The 21,707-nt window shown below is 38.5% G+C and overlaps 1 long non-coding RNA gene across 2 annotated transcripts; it reads right to left on the bottom strand.

Moving 5' to 3' along the window:
• Positions 1–447: 447 nt before the first annotated feature.
• Positions 448–21,315, bottom strand: LOC121481136. 2 transcript variants are annotated; one of them, XR_005985194.1, is made up of 3 exons: positions 21,257–21,315; positions 3,790–3,840; positions 448–3,117 (listed from the first exon to the last, which is right to left on the bottom strand). It is a non-coding gene; the product is annotated as an uncharacterized LOC121481136 (long non-coding RNA). The 2 variants fall into 2 exon arrangements; XR_005985195.1 differs by having other exon boundaries at positions 3,804–3,840; positions 21,257–21,313.
• Positions 21,316–21,707: the final 392 nt, after the last annotated feature.

Here is a 21,707-nt window from a genome sequence, read left to right as displayed (position 1 = left end):
TAGGGGCGAATCTGCCACCCAAGAATTCGAGTTGGGCCTCGATGCAGCAGCCCAACGGGACGCAGACACCGGGTGCAGCGCCGCGGGAGTTGCAGGTCGTCCAGCGCCCTGCGGGGGCGAAGCACCTTTCTCTGGGTGCCTTCTCCCGCACGGAAGTGAGACTGCGTAATAATAGTAGGAACAGCCCCGCGCCGCCAATGCGAGTCAGCCTTAGAGCCGCCTCGGCTTGCCGCAGGGTTTTGGAGGCGCAGTGGCCTGTAGGGTCGTAGCGTCAGCGTCAGAGCCCTTCATCCCTTTCTTCCACCTGAGCACCTGGCCTCGTATCTGGGTCGGCAGTACGGACGAACTGATTCAGATGACCTGTTCGCTCGCTCGAGGGGCGTCTGTTGAGAGTTTTCTTGATTGTGGGAGGAAGGAAGCGACGCTTGGACGATGGGAAGAAGAGATTCTCCTAATCTTTATAAAGGTTGAGGGTGCGTATCTTAAAAACTCGAAAAGGTACACAGAAAAGTAAACCCATACCTAGCCTCAGATCCCACAGTTCTCCGTAGAAGTCACCATTGTAAACCCTTTCTTTGGTCTCCTTACAAATATAATTTTTACCTATTTTGTTTTTATTTAAAGCAGAGCTTTTCATCCATTCAACAGAAGTTCATTGACTTGTTTTTTTGTTTTTTGTTTTTTTTTTTACTTCAATTTTTAAACCTCTCCAGCTGCCTAGGCATTGAACTAGACTTGCCTATTGCCCTCGCCTGTCTTCCCCGCTTCTAAATCATAAATTCACAGAAACTTTACTCTCAAGGAAAAGTTTGGCTTTATTTGTTTTTTGTTGTTGTTGTTGTTGTTTAGAAGGAGACAGTTGAGCGACTCTATTTAAACACCTGGACCTTTTTAAGGTTGTGCTTTGTAAGTATTCCACCGTCCCAAGGTGTTGGATATAAGTGGGCTCAGGTTCCATGGACCCTTTTCACCTGTTCTTCATCCACCTCCAGGTCTTCGCCAAAATTAGCTACTGCCACTTGGCAAGTCTTGGCCATTGCCACTTCAAATTTTGCCCATGTCAGATTTAAGTTGCCAGCATAATGCACATAGTTCTCTAAAAATACAAATTCCCTTTAAGGGATAACTAAAAGGAAAGTTTACACTGTAAGTTTTATATTTGCATTGCATGTTCTGAGTGAAATAAGCAAATGAGACCTGTGCGAGGATGCGGTGTAAACTGAAGTGCTATATGCAGATTAAAAAGCACTATTAATGCTATTAGATGGCATTTTAGCCTTTCATAATGTGTATTAAGCACCTAATTACAAGTCCCTATGGAAACAATGTGATAAAAAAGCAAAAACCCTGTTGGCAATTTGATCAAAAACTTTTTCTTTAAAGATTTATTTATTTATTTGAGTGGGTGGGTGGGGCAGACGGAGAGAGCCCTCCAGGTCAACTCCTTGCTGAGGGCTGGGCTGGATCTCAGGGACCATGAAATTAGGACCTGAGCCAAAATTGAGTCAGACGCTTCATGACTGAGCCATCCAGGTGCCCCCAAAACTTTATTTTTTAAATTTACTCATTTAACTCTTCGCTTTATTCATATTTGATCTCATTGCCTGGTTGCATCAAAAGCTCTTCTCCGTTCTCAGAAAACTTGATCTAAGGAAAAATCCCCAAATATTAAGAAATTACCTCTAAGTTTTTTCTAATGTAGTTTTAGGACAACTTAGATAACTTTCCTGACCACTTACTATGTTCAACTTACTATGTTCACTTACACTACACCTATTAGTCTAAAACAATCTCTACTCTCAAGGTTCTAACTTTTAGAGGCACTCATTAACCCAAGCCTGTTTAAGACAAAAATTTAAATGGTTTCACAAAGTGCTGAGACAAATTTATAAATAGCAAAGCCATAAACAGCTTAGAATAACTTAATCTTTATTGGTGACAACATTGTGCCTCTTCCTTCTCCCTTCTTTCAATTCTCAATTCCTAAGACCAGAACAGTTCCTAATTTCATAGGAACACAGTTTTCAATGTATTTATTTATTTTTATTTATTCATGATATTCACACAGAGAGAGAGAGAGAGAGAGGCAGAGACACAGGCAGAGGGAGAAGCAGGCTCCATGCACCAGGAGCCCAACGTGGGATTCGATACCAGGTCTCCAGGATCGCGCCCTGGGCCAAAGGCAGGCGCTAAACCACTGCGCCACCCAGGGATCCCCCAGTTTTCAATGTATAAAGGTAATGTTAAGGTTGTGAAAAGAAAGATAACAAAACCTCCACTTCCTGTGTCTTTTCTGATACTAAGTAAAAACAGTCATTACATAGGAAAGATACTTTTCTTTAGGCCAATATCATTTTTCAAAATGTAGTCATTCCTATTAATATTGGCCTGGTATTACAGTTCCTGCTTACTAAAAAGAAGTACTTGAGGAAACTGAATTATAGCAGCATGCTAGGATTAAAGCTGTGGGATTTTATTATTCAGACAGCCACATAAAATTGACCTCGCCTTTCAAGTTTTTGCTCAAATGTCATTCTATTTAAAATTGCAACCTACCCAGGATGCCTAGGTGGCTCAGTGGTTGAGCATCGGCCTTTGGCCCAGAGCGTGATCCTGGAGTTCCAGGATTGAGTCCCACATCAGGCTCCCTGCATGGAGCCTCCTTCTCTGCCTGTGTCTCTCATGAATAAATAAATAAAATCTTAAAAAAAATAAGACTACAACCTACCCAACATCATCATTATCTTGATTTTTTAGAACTTGCCACTAAACGTACCATAGTGTACTTGTTATGCCTACTATATATGGTCTATGAATGCCAATATTTTTGTTTATTTTGCTCACTCTTGTTCTTGGCACTAAAATATTTGTTGAGAGAATTTGTTGAATCATAAGTTTTTAAGGCTGATTCCATAAGCATTAGTTAACTTAAACAAATATTGTGCAGCATTATTAAACCTTCCTAAATAGATACTGTCTGAACCACCTGTCATACATAGTTTGATAGAGGCCAAACGATCATTTTCAAGGTTGTCTTATTTGAGGAGAGGCCACCAGGTGGTGGCATTGCTTCAGGCTGATTGTCCATAGAATGAGCTCAATTGGTCCGATGAAAAGCTGAGTGGAAGAATAAAGGGGAAAGGAGACAAAATAAGTGGGAAGTATCAGAAAGGGAGACAGAACATGAAAGACTCCTAATTCTGGGAAACGAACTACGGGTGGTGGAAGGGGAGGTGGGCGGGGGGTGGGGGTGACTGGGTGGTGGTCACTGAGGTGGGCACTTGACCGGATGAGCACTGGGTGTTATTCTGTATGTTGACAAATTGAACACCAATAAAAAATAATAAATAAATTAATTAATTAATTAATTAAAAATAAAGAGAAAAAAGCTGAGTGGATAATTTAATCCTTTTCAAATCTCATGGTCCAATACAAATTTACTAAATCTTAAAATATGATTGTTTTAATGCAGCCAAGCAAGTAAAAAAGTTCAAAAGTTCTTTGACTATAAAGTCACAATAAGATACAATAAGTTCAGAATTTTAGAGTTCCTTTTAGGAACCTTAATTCCAACCACCTCAATTATAGGTGAAGAGACAGAAACAAACTAAGAAACAGAGCCAGGACAGCAACTGTGATCGTTTGACTGCCAGGCCTGGAGCAACTAGATAACAATGCTTTCTGTGACTGACCCAGGATCTATATACATTTGGTAAATCAATTTTCAAGCACATGACCATGACTCAAGAATCTGAGTTGGAAACTTAACATTTCTGTATGTTCCATTACCTAGCAGAAGTTACCTTCTTTTGCTCAGATCGCATTCCATGAAGTGGAAACCTGTGAAATATAAATATATTTATATATTTCATATTAAATATTGAAACAGTATTTATATATGAAACAATAATATAAATAATAAACATAAGCTTTGGAAAGACTTATCATAGTGTGCATTTATAATTGTATTTTAAACTAAGGAACATTTTGAAATCATAACTAGATGTGTGATTTTCACAAAGCAAGGTATAATAACACATTTTCAGGTATGTTTCCTTTCAATGACATGCATTTAGCCTGCAAAGAAGAATTTCTCTTTAAAGGTTTTTCTTTTCTTAGAGCACCTGGGTGGCTCAGTCAGTTAAGTGCCGGACCGTTGATTTCGGCGCAGGTCATGATCTCAGGGTCATATGATGAGCCCCATGTTGGGCTCTATGCTCATTGAGGAGCCTGCTTGAAGATTCTCTTTCCTTCTCCCTCTGCCCCCCCTACCCCCCCCACCTTACATGCTCTCTCAAAATAAATAAATCTTTTTTTAAAAAGTAAGTAAAAATGGGGGATTTTTTTCCTTATTGAGATGTAATTCACATACAATAAAATTCACGATTTTTAAGTGTACAATTAAGTGACTTTTAGTATATTCACAGGATTTGCAATAATAACCCAATTTCAGAACATTTTCATTACCCCAAACAAAAACTCTGTACCCATTAAACAATAATCCCCCAGCCAACCTGTCCCTTAGCCTCTTGTAATCTCTAATTTATTTTCTATCACTATTCTAGATGTTTCATCTAAGTGGGACTATACAATATTTGTCTGGCTTATTTTACTTAGCATAATGTTTTCAGGGTTCATTCATGTTATAGGATTTATCAAATACTTCATTCCTTTCTATGGCTGAATAATATTCTATTATATGGATATGCCATATTTTGTTTATTCATCAGTTGATGGACATTTGGGTTCTCACTTTTGGCTATTTGAATAATGATGTCATGAACATTTGTGTACAGGGTTTTGTAGGAATATGTGTTTTCGGATTTGTGGGGTATATACCTAAGAAAAGAATTGCTGAATCATATGGTAACTCTTATGTTTAACTTTTTTTTTCTATGTTTAACTTTTTGAGGAACTGCCAAACTGTTTTCCAGCTGCGTTGTTTGCTGAAACTGTTTTCTACCATTTTACATTTGCACCAACTCATCTTTAAGGATTCTTATTTCTCACATACTCACCTACACTTATTTTCTACTTTTTAAATTCTAGCCAACATGGTAGGTGTAGAGTGGTCTCTCATTGTGGTTTTGATTTTAATATTTCTGATAATTAACAACGCTAGCACTTTTTCATGTGCTTATTGGCTATATGTATATTTTCTTTCCAGAAATATCTACTCAAATATATTGCTTGGGGTTTTTTTTTAAGATTTTATTTATTAATTCATGAGAAACACAGAGAGGCAGAGATGCAGGCAGAGGGAGAAGCATGCTCCCCAAAGGAGCCTGATGTAGGACTCGATCCCAGGACCCCAGGATCACAACCTGAGCCAAAGGCAGACGCTCAGCCACTGAGCCATCCAGGCACCCTATTGCCTGTTTTTAAATTGAGTTTTTATCTTTTTATTGTCAAGTTGTAAAAGTTTTCTATATATATTCTGGATCCTAGGCCTTTATCAAATATATGATTACAAATACTTTTCCAATTCTGTGAGTTGTCTTTCCACTTTGTTGATCTTGTCCTTTTATACACAGCTTTTAATTTTGATGAAATCCTTTTTACCTATTTTTTTTCTTTTGTAGCATGTGCTTTTGGTGTCATGTCTCAGAAAAGAATTGCCTAATCCAAGCTCATGAAGATTTACACCTATATTTTCTTCTCAAAGAAAAGTAAAACAAAACCCCCCAAATCTGGTTCACTCTCCCAGCTTCCCAGTTTCTCTGCTTAGTGATCCAAATTCTGTCTCACCTTACCACCTCTGGTCCATGCAGACTTACTTCTTTCTCTGGCCCTCCATCAGCCTCACAGTGACCAAACCCTACTCATTCTTCTTTACTTACTACTCTGAGACAGTAGCCACTTAACTGATTGATCTGTTTCTCCCCACTCTCAAATACCCTTGAACACCACCAGTTGCATCTAATAAAAGCCCACCATGTCCTAGGTACTCAATAGATGTTAATAAAACTCACAGTGGCCAAACCCTACTCATTCTTTACTTACTACTCTGAGACAGTAGCCACTTAACTGATTGATCTGTTTCTCCCCACTCTCAAATACCCCTGAACACCACCAATTACATTTAATAAAAGCCCACCATGTACTAGGTACTCAATAGATGTTAATAAAACTCATACTGACTTCTCTATGATAAGTCTTGAAAATTCATTGCACAAGATGTTTATAATTGTTGGCTACTTACTTTTCCAGAAGACTGTGAGGCTTGTAAGGTCAAGGCCTTTTTTATTCTTCTCTGTATCCCCAATGCTACTACATTGGAGTTCAGTAAATGTTTGTTAAATTCATGAATGGATGAGGCCTGAGCTTCTTGGCATTCAAATACTTCCATGGTCAGATCAATGTACTACCCCTCTCTAGGTTAGTCAAACCTTGTGAATGGGGGGAAACTCACTATTTCGGTTCTGAAATGAAGTTTACCTCTATGATCAGGGAAGCCACCCACTTCCTTCAATGTGTGTACATACACAAAGCACCCAAAGACCTTGAACACATGGGATCAAATTCTGATCCCGTGTTTCTACAAGCTCCTCGGGATGTTAATGCTACTGGTCCTCAGACTGCCCTTCAGGGGCAGCATAAAGCTGTCCTCTACAAACTTTTATATCTTCTGGAGATGCCTTCTGTGTGACTGATACTATAACATTTTGTATATTGATATTGCTTCTCCTCCCAGTGATACTTTCTCCATTTATTTTCTCCTGTATGAACCCAACACATCTTTCTAGGCACTTACTCCTGGGCAATGCTTTCTCTGACTGCTCTAGTGTCCCTACTCAGTCTTTTTTCACTCTGTAAAGTATCTATTGCTGGTGCTTGGTGTTTGACCCATAGTCTACAAATAATTATTGTTTATTATTGTGTGTATGCGAGTACCCAGTTATATACTTTTTTCTTTCCTATAAGGCTTAACACAATGCCTCTTTATAGGCAGTACTCAAAAATTCATGTTAAATGAATGAATGAATGAATGAATGAATGAGTCACTTTAGCATTACTACTACATAGAGAAATCACATATTTTACTATACTATATTGTTGTTTTCCAGATTATGGAGGAAAGATCCAGTATAGAACTTCCCCAGTCTATTTACATGAGGCAATTCAATCTAAACAACAATTTTATTTTTTCAAAAATAAATGATATTAAAATATCTAAAATGAGTTTATATTAAAATTCAAATTTCTCTCTGTGAAATTTGCTACAACTGTTTCTGTCCCAATTTCCAAAACCAAATATGCATAATAAATGTGAGAACTTGGCATTAAATAGAATAAGAGGGGATCCCTGGGTGGCGCAGCGGTTTGGCGCCTGCCTTTGGCCCAGGGCGCGATCCTGGAGACCCGGGATCGAATCCCATGTCGGGCTCCCGGTGCATGGAGCCTGCTTCTCCCTCTGTCTGTGTCTCTGCCTCTCTCTCTCTCTCTCTCTCTCTCTCTGTGACTATCATAAATAAACTCTCTGTGACTATCATAAATAAATAAAAATTAAAAAAAAAAATAAATAAAAAAAATAAATAGAATAAGAGATTGGTCTTAGAGAATATGAACTGGAATTATATCATGAGTTCAATAGCCTGGTGAAATAACCTGCCTTGCACCCAATACCATGTTGCATATCAAATAATGAAGTGAACTCTGGTGAAAAACAAAGTCTTTATTATTGATATAGAGAAGTTGTTTTACATTTTAAAGTTAAAATAAGGAAGTTCTTTGAATATTGCTTAACTCACTATTGTGGGAAAAAAGTTAGAAGCATTTCAGAACATAGTACCCTATTTTGTATTTCTATTAAAGTTTTCTTTTTTAACTTGCAATATTTGCTTTGTAAAATAGACTTTAATTCAAATATCAATTTATTATTTTTAACAAGAGAAAAGAGCCATATTATGTATTGTCAAATTCTTGACCAGATAGATGTTTTGGTTGTAAGTTATCAAACTGTGAAAACTTCTTGGTAGGCTGTGAAGTGCCAGCTCCACAAATGTAAAGTACTTTAATCATTATTACGTATAAGGTATAACATTTCTGCAAAATGCTGGAAAATGTGCTGAGTACACCTAGTAAAAGTACTGTATCACTTGAATGGAGGTGTTAATCACAATGAATCTCATTCTTAGTAGGTTTTAGCGATCTAAGTCAGTTTGTTTTATTTAAACTCCAATCTCCATTCTTAATTTAGTTTACCCACCTCTGATGGAAACTTCTCCTTGCAAAATAAATAAAGTGAAAAGTCTCAGAAAGAAGACTTTTTTAAAAAAAATTGTCTTTATTCTATTTAGTTCTCTTGCTCTCTGATAAAATATTTATGGGAAGAGGTTACTTTTAGTTTGGACTTTGCAACGCTCTGTCACCTCCCAATCTGAGTTCATCAGAATGGAGCAACACAGGATATACAATTGATGGAGACCACAGGACTAAGCATGAGCTTTTGTTACTCTTTTTTTTTTTTTTAAATAATTTTTTATTTATTTATGATAGTCACACACAGAGAGAGAGAGGCGGAGACACAGGCAGAGGGAGAAGCAGGCTCCATGTACTGGGAGCCCGACGTGGGATTCAATCCCGGGTCTCCAGGATCGCGCCCTGGGCCAAAGGCAGGCGCTAAACCGCTGCGCCACCCAGGGATCCCAGCTTTTGTTACTCTTAAAAATTGTCATCTCTCTTGGGGTTCCTAGCTGTCTCAGTCAGTAGAGCATGCAACTCTTGATCTTGGGGTTATGGGTTCGAGCCCCACATTGAGTGTAGAGATTACTTAAAATGAAATCTTTGGGGGAAAAAATTGTCATCTCTTTAGAATCTGGAAGACCATTGGAGATCTTTGGGGCCAGTCTCCTCGTATACAAGTGAGGATGTTGCAGCCCTGAGGTTACCCAGCTTGTAGTTGGAGTCAGGCTTGAATTCTTCTCCTTCTCTTCAATCCATGGCCCTTTCCAGCTTTTTAAGTGAGACATGGGAAAACTACAAATGGTGAGGGCATCAAGAAACACACGTAGATGAAAGAGATGGCCCAGTCTCTTCTAGGCTGGCTGGGGAGCCCTGCCTTTTTATCTATTACTCCACTTAGCTCTCAATGGTCGGCTATCCTTAAAAGACTCAAATGACAACCACTGGATAGAAATGACTAGACAGTAATTACACTAATGGAACTTCTCTAAAGATATCTTATTATCTGTATTTGTCACTGGATATCCATATTTTTCAAAAAGGGAAACAAATATTGACTTCCTCCATGAATTTTTCCTATTGTTACCCTTCATTTTCATCGTATGTACTTTCTAATACAATTTATCAAATGCTTACTTTTGATCAGTGTGCTGATCATTTCAACTGCTTTACTTCATTCCATTTTCATAAACAATCCTATAAAATACATACTGTTATTTTCCAACATTTTAAAGACAAAAAAAATTAAGCTTAGACAAATTAAGTAATTTATCCAGGGTACAGAGGTAGTATTTGGCAGAGCTAAGATTGGATCCCAAGCTCTTTGGTATTAGAATCAGACTTCTTAAGCAGAATTCCTGTTTTCTGCTTCTGGGAAAGAAACTGATCTACTTAAAGTAAGAAATTTCCTTATTACTTATAAATAAATGTATATATATGAAAATATATATTTTCTAAATGATGTTCTTTTCCTTTTATTTGGGATAGATAGTAATAGTCAATATGAGGAAGTTCTGACTAATTTATCAGTCATTTTCAATTTTAATTTTATTATTTGCAATGCATAGTTTTTTTAAGTTACATATATTTATATATCCAAAAAATAATAATAAATTCAAGCAGTGTCAAAAGGTAAAAAATGAAAAGTCTCCTACCCTGACTTCCATACCCAGCATTACCTTCTCAGAATTAATCACTATACCTATTTCTGTATTTCCTCCAAAATGCATATACAGGCATAGCTCACTTTATTGTGCTTCATTTTGCTGCATTTGGCAGATATTTTTTTATATAAATTTAAGATTTGTGGCAACCCTGCATAGAGCAAGTCTACCAGCACCATTTTCTCAACAGTGTTTGCTCACTCCGTGTTTCTGTGTCCCATTTTGGTATTTCTTATAGTACTTCACATTTTTCCATCATTCTTATATCTGTTATGGTGATCTGTGATCTTTGATGTTGTTATTGTCATTGTTGGGGGCCCCATAAGCAGTGCCCTTACAAGACAGCCAACTTTATTGATAAATGTGTGCATTCCGACTGCTCCACCAACCTGCATGTCTCTTCCTCTTCTTGGGCCTTCCTAGACCCTGAGACAATATTGAAATTAGGCTGGTTAATAACCGTACAAAGGTCTCTATGCATTCAATTTAAAGGAAGAGTTGTATGTGTCTCACTTTAAATCAAAAACTAGAACTGATTAAGGTTCGTGAGAAAGGCATATTGAAAGCCACAACAGGCCAAAAGTGAAGCGTCTTGCACCAAATAGTTCGCCAAGCTGTGAATGCAACAGAAAAGTTCATAAAGGAAATGAAAAGTGCTACTCCAGTGAACACACAAATGATAAGAAAATGAAGAAGCCTTATTGCTGGTATGGAGAAAGTTTTACTGATCTGAATGGATCCAACCAGCCACAACATTCCCTAAAGCTAAAGCCTACTCCAGAGCAAGGCCCTAACTCTCTCCAATTCTCTGAAGCCCGGCAGAGGTGAGGAAGCTGCAGAAGGAAAACATTTTTAATATTTTTTTAAATTCAATTTACCAACATATAGTAGAACACCCAGTGCTCTGCAGAAGATAGTTTGAAGCTAGAAGTTAGTTCATGAGATTTAAGGAAAGAAGCCTTCTCCGTAACATAAAGTTGCAAAGTGAATAGCAAGTGCCAATGTAGAAGCTGCAGCAAGTTATCCAGAAGATTTAACCATGACAATTAATGAAGGTGACTACACTAAACAACAGAATTTCAATGTAGACAAAAGTCTTCTATTGAAAGAAGATGGCATCTAGGACTTTCATACTTAGGAGGAGTCAATGTCTGGCTTCAATGTTTCAAAAGACAAGCTGATTCTCTTGCTCAGGACTAATGCAGCTGATGACTTTAGATTGAAGCCAATGCTCATTTACTATTCTGAAGAGCCAAGGGTTCTTAACAATTATGCTAGATGTGCTATGCCTGTACTCAGTGGAACAACAATGTCTGAATAGCAGCCTATCTGTTTAGAGCATGGTTTTCTGAATATTTTAAGCCCACTGTTGAGACCTATTGCTCAGAAAAAGATTCCTTTCAAAATAGTACTGCTCATTGACATGCACCCAGTCACCCCAAATCACTAACGGGGGTGGACAACGGGGTTAATGTTTTCATGCCTGTTAACATCCATTCTGCAGCCTGTATATCAGGTAATAAGTTAGAGTTTCAAGTTTTATTATTTAAGAAATAAATTTTGCAAGGCTATAGTTGCCATAGTGATTCCTCTGATGGATCAAGGCAAAGTAAATTGAGAAATCTCTAGAAAGAATTGACCATTCTAGTTGCCATTAAGAACAGTTAGAATTCACGCAGCCCCGGTGGCACAGCGGTTTAGCGCCGCCTGCAACCCAGGGCGTGATCCTGGAGACCCGGGATCGAGTCCCATGTTGGGCTCTTTGCGTGGAGCCTGCTTCTCCCTCTGTGTGTGTGTGTGTGTGTGTGTGTGTGTGTGTGTGTGTGTGTGTCATGGATAAATAAATAAAATCTTTAAAAAAAAAACAATTCATGATAAGAGGTAAAAATATGAACACTAGTGCTTGGAAAAAGTTGACTGCAACCCTCTGCATGACTTCGAGGAGTTCAAGACTTCAGTGGAGGAAGTAACTGCAGATAGAATAGAAATAGCAAGAGAACTAGAATTAGAAGTGGAGCCTGAAGATTTGATTAAATTGCTACAATCTCATGGTAAAACTTTAATGGATGAGGAGTTGCCTCTTACATATGAGTAAAGAAAGTGGTTTCTTGAAATGTAATCAGCTCCTGGTGAAGATGCTGTTGACATAGAAAAGGATTTAGAATATCACATAAACTTAGTTGAAAGCAATGGCAGGGTTTGAGAGGATTGACTCCAATTTTGGAAGCAGTTCTACTGTGAGTAAAATGCTATCAAACAGCATCACGTGCTACAGAGAAATCATTTGTAAATGGAAGAGTCAATCAATGTGACAAGCTTCATTGTCATCTTATTTTAAGAAATTGCCACAGTCACCCCAACTTTCTACAACCGCCAGCCTGATCAGTCAGTAGTCGTCCATATCAAGGCAAGAAAAAATTACAACTTGCTGAAAGCTCAGGTGATGGTTAATATTTTTTAGCAATAAAGTATTTATTAGTGAAGGTATGTACAGTTGGCCCTTGAACAACATGGATTTGAACTACACAGGTCCATCTACATGTGGATTTTTTCGATAAATACAGTATAGTACTGTAAATGTATTTTCTTTTCCTTGTGATTATCTATTTATTTATTGAGAAAGAGAGAGAGAGAATCTTAAGCAGACTCCATACCCAGCCTGTGAGCCTGATGTACAGCTGAATCTCACAATCCTGAGATTATGACCTAAGCCAAAATCAAGACTGACACTTAACAAACTGAGCCACCCAGGAACCCCTCCTTGTGATTTTCTTAATAACATTTTCTTTTCTGTAGCTTACTTTGTTGTAAGAATAGGGTATATAATGGATATAACATTAAAAAATATGTGTTAATTGATTGTTGTTGTCATTTAGGTTTCTGGACAATAATATGTTAATAGGAGTTAAATTTTAGAGAAGTCAAGTTATACACAGATTTTTGACTATATGGAGGTTGGTGCCCCTAAGCGTCTCCTTGTTTGTGGAATCTATACATTTGTTTTTTAGGACATATGCTATTGCACATTTAGTAGACTATAGTATAGTTAAATGTAAATTTTATATGCACTGGGTAACCGAAACCTTCATTTTGCTGGCCTTATTATGATATTTGCTCTATTGTAGTGGTCTGGAACTAAACCTGCAATATCTCTGAGGTATGCCCGTATATATATATGCTTCCTTTAATCTACATGATAGCATAATATTCACACTGTTCTATATCCTTTTACACTTAACAATAATGTATCTTGGCAAATGTGCTACATCAATACACACAAATTTATCTTTTTAAACAGTGGCAAAATGTTCTATTGGGGAAGAATAGGGAAGAAAAGTGAAATGAAAAGGTAGAAATTCACTAACATCAATGAACAGTGTTTCTTGGGCTCTATCCTGTAGATGTAACTGGAAGATATCCAGCCCCTCACCCTGCAAATCCCATGGATATGTCCTCTCAGATTCCACGTGATGAGAGGTATTTGTGAACCCTCTGGTGCCATCACACAGAGAAGTTCATACCATGCTATCCTGCACAACATAAGACACCATGGCATCTCTTCTCCTACCAAGTTTCACTAGAACTTTGTCAGAGCAACTTAACTAGTTCTTGGTTTTGACATGATGCACAAGCCCTTCAAATCTGAATGATAAACAACATGCAACACTCAAAATTCACTTTTTCTCCAGTAATTCCCTTGGAATAAGTCTTTCTATGAAGTCCTGGGTTTTTCATGCAGAGATCTCTAGTAGACCCTCTTCACCTACAGTCCAAATATTCCCAGGTGGCTCACTCCATTTAATGAAACTATATTCATTAGCTCAGGATGAGATAATGGACATCAAAGTTGACTTTTTTGTTTTATTTTGTTTTCTAATTTATTTGTTTGTTTATTTAAGTAGGTTCCACACTGGGCAAGGAACCCAATGTGGAGCTTGAACTCAACACTGAGATCAAGACTTGAGCTGAGATCGAGTCAGATGCTTAATTAAGTGAGCCACCCAGGTGCCCCTTTTATTCTGTTTTTAAACTTTATTTTTTAAGGTAATCTAAACCTAATTGGGGCTCAAACTCACAACCCTGAGATCAAGAGATACATGCTCTTCCAACTGGAGCAGTCAAGCATCCCAAAATTGACTTTTATTAATTGGGCTTCAAAATTGATGTTATTGTCATTTATAGCTGAGAAAAGTGAGGATAAGTATCATAGATGGAAAAAAAAGTAGGTCTGTGGTGTTCCAGCAGGGAGCTGATATTAACTGACCTAAAAGTCTTGTATTTCTCCACATTGCCTCCCCAGGGTTGGGGAACCTCTCCATCCACAGCCATTTCAAGCATCACCTGAACACAAACTCCTTTTAAATTCTTTCTTTCCCTCCTTTTACCAAGTAACCTCTACACCCAACATGGGGCTTGAACTCATGACCCAAGAGTATCAACTGATCCAGCCAGATGCCCCTTCTTTTAAATTCTAAGTTCATCACACGCAGGTGTGTGTTCTTAGGTGCTACACATGTTCGATTATTTATAGATCCATTCATTGAACAAATATCATTGATCCCTGGTGATAGGCCAGCCACTGTGCTAAGTCCTGGAGACTTACTTGCAAAGGAGAAGAACATGTTGCATTTAGCATGTTAACAAATAAATAAACAAGCTATGTATAGATTGCAATAAATGCTATGGAGGAAATGGGTAGGGTAGTGTGATAAAATGTAACTGACTAGGGAAAAGAGACTATTTTAGATAGAAGGGCCAGGGAAGGTCTTGAAGAAGGTGACATTTCAGCTGAAGCCTGAAGGGTGAAAGATGAGAAGGAGCCAGTCATACAAGGACTGGGGAACAGTGTCTGGGCAAAGTAGACAGCAGCTACTTGATCCTTCCAGTTCACTTCAACACAACACACTGTTGAACTCAAAATATACTTCTCAAATGAAAATTAATTCACATAGCTTTGCCAAGTACTGAAACATATTTAAGGCCAACTATTACCTGGCCAATTGCTATTAAAGATAATACACTAAATAATAATTTCTATTATACTTTATTTTTATATAAATTTTCTAATCTATATGACAAGCCTCTATTTGATATTGACTAAGGCAACATAATATATTCCTTCAACAAATATATATCAAGGCCCTACTATATGCCAGATCCTCTGCTGAACTCTGGTGATAAAGTAATGAAGCAAAAAAAGTTCATTTGAAATGAGTACTGGATTGATACTGGGTTGGGGTCTTCAGTCTCCTCTCTCATCAGGCTAGTTTTCATGTGTTTTATATGTTGACCTTCCAAATGAGAGTTTTATTATAGAAATCAGTTCCCCTGGGAAAGAAAGAAAGAAAAAAGAAAAGAAGGAAGGAAGGAAGGAAGGAAGGAAGGAAGGAAGGAAGGAAGGAAGGAAGGAAGGAAGAAAAGAAAGAAAGAAAGAAAGAAAGAAAGAAAGAAAGAAAGAAAGAAAGAAAGAAAGAAAGAAAGAAAGAAAGAAAGAAAGAAAAAGAAAGAAAGAAGAAAAGAAAGAAAGAAAGAAAAAAAGAAAGAAAAGAAAGAAAGAAAGAAAGAAAGAAAGAAAGAAAGAAAGAAGAAAGAAAGAAAAAAGATTGGAAAATCACTGGGTCCCCAAAGTCCATTCTGTAAAACTAGACAAATATTATTATGGGGAATTTTTTTTATTTTTCCTTAAATTCCTTACAGGCTACATGCTGATGTTACATTTGAGACAACTCAAGAATAATATGATATAAAGTGAATTACTATGCTTCAATGAATGAAAAAAATCGTATTTACTTTTAACACGAATACAACATTTTCTCCTAAGGATACAAAACATTAACCAAAGTCCCTCACCTTCTCAAAACACAAAAACAAAACAACAAAACTAAACAAAACACTCTTATATTCAGTTGTTTCTGATTTTTTTAATAATAAATTTATTTTTTATTGGGGTTCAATTTGCCAACATACAGAATAACACCCAGTGCTCATCCCGTCAAGTGCCCCCCTCAGTGCCCGTCACCCATTGTTTCTGATTTTTAAAATTCTCCTTGTCCTCTGAGAATTCTTAAAGGACAAACTGCATGCATTTTGATTGAATTCTTTCCTCCTTTCAAAATTTCTGATAATCTTTTAGGCAATAAGGAAGGAAATAACAAACTGGCAAGATGTGGGATGTGAAAATGGTGCTTTGGGCATGAGAAAACTGCTCCTATTATGTTAGCAAGTTTCGAGTCCTTTACAGAAAAGAAGAACTGGCTTATTAATGCCAGTTTTGCTTAGTCATGTATTTTTTTAAGTTATTTTGCAGTTATGTATTGGCTTTTTCGCTGGCATCAACGTGGGAAACAAAGTCACATGAATTGAAGTTAGTGCTAATTTCTTTCTGTCCTTTTCCTCTTTGACACCTACTAGGTTATACAGATGTTATGAAATTCATAGCAAAGATCTCATTTCGGGGGCAAAAATCATACCCCTTTGTTCTCTTGCTTAAAGTCCTTAGACTATATTTCTTTCCTTAGACTATGTAAGAGCAGTATTCCACATTATTGTGGTTCTTCGTATCAGGTAATGAACTTACTTGGTAATGAACATGAGAGGTATTGATTATTGGCCCTTGGTAACATTGGCAAGCAAAGTTATTGTTCTTGATCCTTCATTTGGGTTGTCTTTCCTGCCTCGCAGCATGGGCCCTCCTAGAGCACGCTTATCTCTCCACTCAAACCCAAGTCTCTCAAGTTCTAAATCTTAGCTCTTTCCCTTGTTCATCCCTTAGTGACTTCCAGCAACTATAAGACATTCACACTCAAGTATCAGATTTTTTAAAAAATTATTGGTAAATGTTCTCGCCAGTAAACGCTTTCATTGTCATTTGAACATTTTCTGAAGTCATAAATAATATGGGGTTTTGGGCAGCTAGAAGGAGAGATATTTCCCCCTCCCCAGCTTTCTATGGATACTTTTTAAATTCTACCCCAGAGAGGATCATCTTTGCTAAATGAATGTAAGCCTCCTGCCTTTTCTAACTCAATGAAACTTGCTTACTCATGGCTCACAAAGTTCTCCCAAGGATGATTAGTAAGCATTATTCCAAAGTTTCAGCAAAAACATTGAGAGAGGCTGCCTAACAATATTAAGATTCAAATGAGTGGTTGGAAAAAAAGTCGTGCTGCCTTATCTGCTAGCCAGCATTTCTGCAAAATTAGTTGTTTTTTTTTCCCCCCTCACTTCTAAAGTGCTCACACAAGGCACGTGGCTGGCTAAGTTGGTTAAGTTGGCTGACTTTGGCTCAGATCATGATCTCAGGGTCCCAGATCAAGTCCTGTATTGGGCCCCCTGCTCAGTGTGGAGTCTGCCTCTCCTTCTTCCTCTGCTGCTACCCCTGCTGCTGCTCTTTCTCTCTCTCAAATAAATAAATTCTTTTTTTTAAAGTGCTCATACAAACAAGAAAAAAAAAAAAAAAAGGAAGAATTCACCAAGAAATATATGATAACGGAGCCACAAGGGAACTTTAGGATAAGCAAGGCTAATGTACTCACTACAGAGAGAACTACAGCTGCCAGGCCAAGTTACCCGAGCTCAGCCAGCTAGTGACAGACCACATTTCTCAGTTACAGGCTCTCATAGTACCTGGGGACTCTGCCTTCTTCCAAGCAGAGCATTTGCAACTACCTATGTCATCATTCAATTTAATGCCTGTCTTCCCCACTAGACTATTACCTTCATGATTAGAAGAACTCTGGGTTCGTTTGCCACTTACCAGAATAGTCAGCCTTATAATCAGTGCTCAATACCTATTTGTTGAATACCAGTAACACAGATCAACTATCAGTGAAGATAGAATCGAAAACATATGTAGTCCTTGGAATAACTGTCAAGTCATTGTTCACATGTTATGTGGACATTATTTACACTAATCAAGGAAATGTTAGATTCTACTAGAGTAAAATACTTTGAAATCTCAGTGGCTTAAGGCAAAAGGGTTTACTTCTTATTCATTTAAATTCTATATGTGCCAGGTGACTGATTTCCACCTTATAGTTCCCCCCCGCCCCCGCCACCTGGAACATGCAATCTCCAAGGTCATGACAGCAGAGTGAGAAAACGGGATGGAGGCAGCACAGTGGGTCCTATGAGCCTCAGTCCAGGAGTGGCATATGGCACTTCCACTTGTAATCCTGTGGCCAGAATTGATCAGATGGCCGCATGCCCATGATGAAAGAGGATGAGAAAGTTTTAAGGAGAACTGGCTGCCTGTGCTTACCATTGTATGGGCTAAGGATAATAATAACAATCACTAACTTTTATCGAGCAATTCCTTTGTACTAGGTCAAAGTTAGTAAATGCTTTATTACATTCACTGCTTAATTATTACATTCACTGCTTCATTTAATCATCATTACAGCCAGATGAACTGCAGATACTCTCATTATGATCAGTTCCCAAAGGAAGAAACTAAGGGATTGGTTCATTTGCTCAAGGTCACGATGGCTAAGTGGGATCAGAGATGTGAGCCAATGTGTCAGGTGCTAAAGCCTGAGCTCACAGCCACTCGGACTTAATCTCACCTATGTGATTCATCAGAGTAAGGCTCTGAAGAACAGCAGGTTGGTTTTTAATAAGAAGAATAGAGGATAAGAATAGTAAAATTCATTTGTGTTATGATAAATAACCTCAACTTAGCCATTCGGTAGAAGAGTCTTTTGTTAATGTCATAAGTAGTACAAAAAACTGAGACCATGTGTAACCTGAGGAGACACACTGAGAACACAGCACATGCAGCATCCCTGCCCAAAGTTCACGATCCAAATTTGAGAGAAAACCTGAGTTGAGGGACATCCCATGAAATAACTGGCTAGCACTCTTCAAAAATGTTGGTACTGTGATAGGAGAAGAAAGACTGAGGAACCCCACCAGACATACGGGGGTTAAGAGAACCCCAAAGTGCAACCAGTGATCTTGAATTGAATCCTGGGAAGCAGGGGTCAAAAATGCTACACAGGCCATGAGTGCCTGGCCGGCACAGCCAGTAGAACACATGACTCCCAAATATTGAGGTCGTAAGTTCAAGTCCCATGTTAGACATGGAACCTTTAATTTTTAAAAATGCTATGAAGGACATTTCAAGGGCAACTAGTGAAATTGAAATATGAACAATGTATTCGATGAGTATTATAACAATAATAAACTTCCAAATGGAGCGATTATACCATGGTTTGTAAAAAAAAAAGGGAAACCTGTTTTCCACCTATGTGTTTCTTCCCTGTGAGTCTCCTTCACTGCTTGCACAAAACACTTCTGGCCACCAGACTTGTGGAGACTTTTTCCCCCACACCAAAAACTCTTTGTGACAACGGCTGAGTGTCCTACAATTTAAGTCAATTCTGACATTATTTTTCCAGAGCTTGTGTCAATCCTACATATGAAGTTTCAATTCAAATGCCAGTCATAAGCCCAGACTGTCGCCTAGGCAACCAGCTACACATTGGAGGTTCTAGTGACCTCCCCCTCCTTTGATTTGATTAACTTGCTAGAGAGGCTCCCCAGAACTCAGGGAGACACTTAGCATTTATGAATTCACTCAAGAATATGATAAAGGATACAGATGAATAGCCAGATGAAGAGGTAGTCAAGGAGAGGCCTGGGTGGGTCCTGAGTTTAGGAGCTCCTGTCCCCATGGCATTGGGTGTGTCACTCTCCTGGTGTGGATATGTTCACCAATCTGGAAGCTCACCAAACCCCACACTAGTGGGCATAATCAAATATTAACTCTACTTCTAGCCCTTTGCCGCCGCCTGTGGAATTGGGGGTTGGGGCTAAAGGTGCCAAGCTCCTAATCAAGGCTGGGTCTTTCTGGTAGCTACCCTTACCCAAGAGCCACCCAGGAGTCCATCCAGAGTCACCTCAATAGAACAAAAGATGCTCCTACTGCTCTTATCACTTAGGAATGTACAAAAGTATCAGGAGCTCTGTGTCCAGAACTCTTGGCAGAGACCAATATGTATTTCCTAGGATCTCACAGTTATGTAAGAGAATGTCCTTATTTTTAGGACATATACGTGGAGCTACCCAGGCATGAAGGGGCATGATATCTAAACTTGCTTTCAAAGGATACATAAATATACAAGTAAAAAAGATAAGCAAATATAGCAAGTCCTTTACAATGGCTGAATCTGTACTAATCCTACAATTCTTTAAACTTTGACTTATTTCATAATAGAAAGTCAAAAAAAAAAAAGCATTTATTCATAGCCTGGTTGGTACCAGGCACTGCTCTGGCCACAGAAAAGTAAGTTTTGAGCAAGGATATGTGCAGAATGCTATAAATATAATTCACTGTAGATAAGACTGATAGAATCCAAACTGTGATTGCCTTTTTATTTATCATAAAGGCTTTTGATTCACTAGGCCTGCTTTTCAAAGTAAAGTTATGCTTTTTCCCTCCTTGGAGGTTTTGAAGGAGGAAAAAACGAAGTTTCTGAGTGAGGCAGTCAGAAGGGCCTCTGAATTTTTGTAACCACTAGTTCCATGGTAATACAAAAACCGAGGAGAAATGGAAGTCTCCTTTGAGAGCAAAGGCATCATGGCAACAGAAATCCAAGGCTCTGGTGGAGTGGATGAGAATCCAAAAAACCAACTCTGCCATTCAGATTCACTCTCACTCAAAGCATTAGATGCACTAAATCAAACACTAAACAAAAATCACAGATACTGGAGGCTTTCCATCCTCCCTTGCATGGGGGGCATATAACTACCTGAGAAAAACAAGCAAACAGGATGCCTGGGGGGCTCAGTAGTTGAGAGTCTGCCTTCAGCCCAGGGCGTGATCCTGGAGTCCTGGGATCGAGTTCCGCATTGGGCTCCCTGCATGGAGCCTGCTTCTCCCTCTGCCTGTGTCTCTGCCTCTCTCTCTGTCCCTCATGAATGAATAAATAAAATCTTTAAAAAACCAACCAAACAAGCAAACAAATGGCAAGGTTTCCAAATCTCCTTTCCACCAGGTCAGAAGAGTTTCCGAATCACCAAGAACAGTTCTGTAGAGGACCTCAAACTGGGAAGACTAAAATTGTGTTTAAAAGGGATACAAAGGGGATGCCTGGTGGCTCAGCGGGTTTAGCACCTGCCTTCAGCCTGGGGCATGATCCTGGAGACCCAGGATCGAGTCCCACGTTGGGCTCCCTGCGTGGAGCCTGCTTCTCCCTCTGCCTGTGTCTCTGCCTCTCTCTCTCTCTCTCTCTCTCTCTCTCTCTCTCTCTCGTCTCTCATGAATAAACAAATAAAATCTTAAAAAAAAAAATAAAAATAAAAAAATAAAAATAAAAGGGATACAAATAGGTTATAAATCAGAACACTGCCAAGCAGAGATTAGCTGTGAGAAAGCAAAATCACTTATATACAAGAGAAATACTTACTGAAGCATATTTTCAATTCCCCACAGATTTGTTCCATCTAACCAGCCATCATCATTTCTGAAAGAGGATAAGAAGATTTTGAATGTCTCTTTTTCTGCATAGATGCTTCTGATTAATAAAGGAAGTACAGAATAAATGATTTAACATGGGCAAGGTGTGCAAAACAATGCTAGGTACATACTATATTCCCAATACCTTTTTTTTTTAAGATTTATTTATTTATTTCAGAGAGAGAGAGAGAGAGCATAAGCGTGAGCAGGGGGAGGGCCAGAGGGAGAAGCAGACTCCTCACTGAGCAGGGAGTCTGATTCGGGGCTCAATCTCAAGACCCTGGGATCATGACCTGAGATGCTTAATCGACTGACCCACCAAGATGCCCTCCCATAACTTAATTTTTAAAGAGATAAAAACTACTAGCTGCCCAGAGTTGAGATTGACTCCCACTAAACCA

This window comes from Vulpes lagopus, chromosome 23, assembly GCF_018345385.1.
Source record: "Vulpes lagopus strain Blue_001 chromosome 23, ASM1834538v1, whole genome shotgun sequence".
Taxonomy (NCBI): domain Eukaryota; kingdom Metazoa; phylum Chordata; class Mammalia; order Carnivora; family Canidae; genus Vulpes; species Vulpes lagopus.
This window is presented reverse-complemented; position numbering and strand designations above follow the sequence as displayed.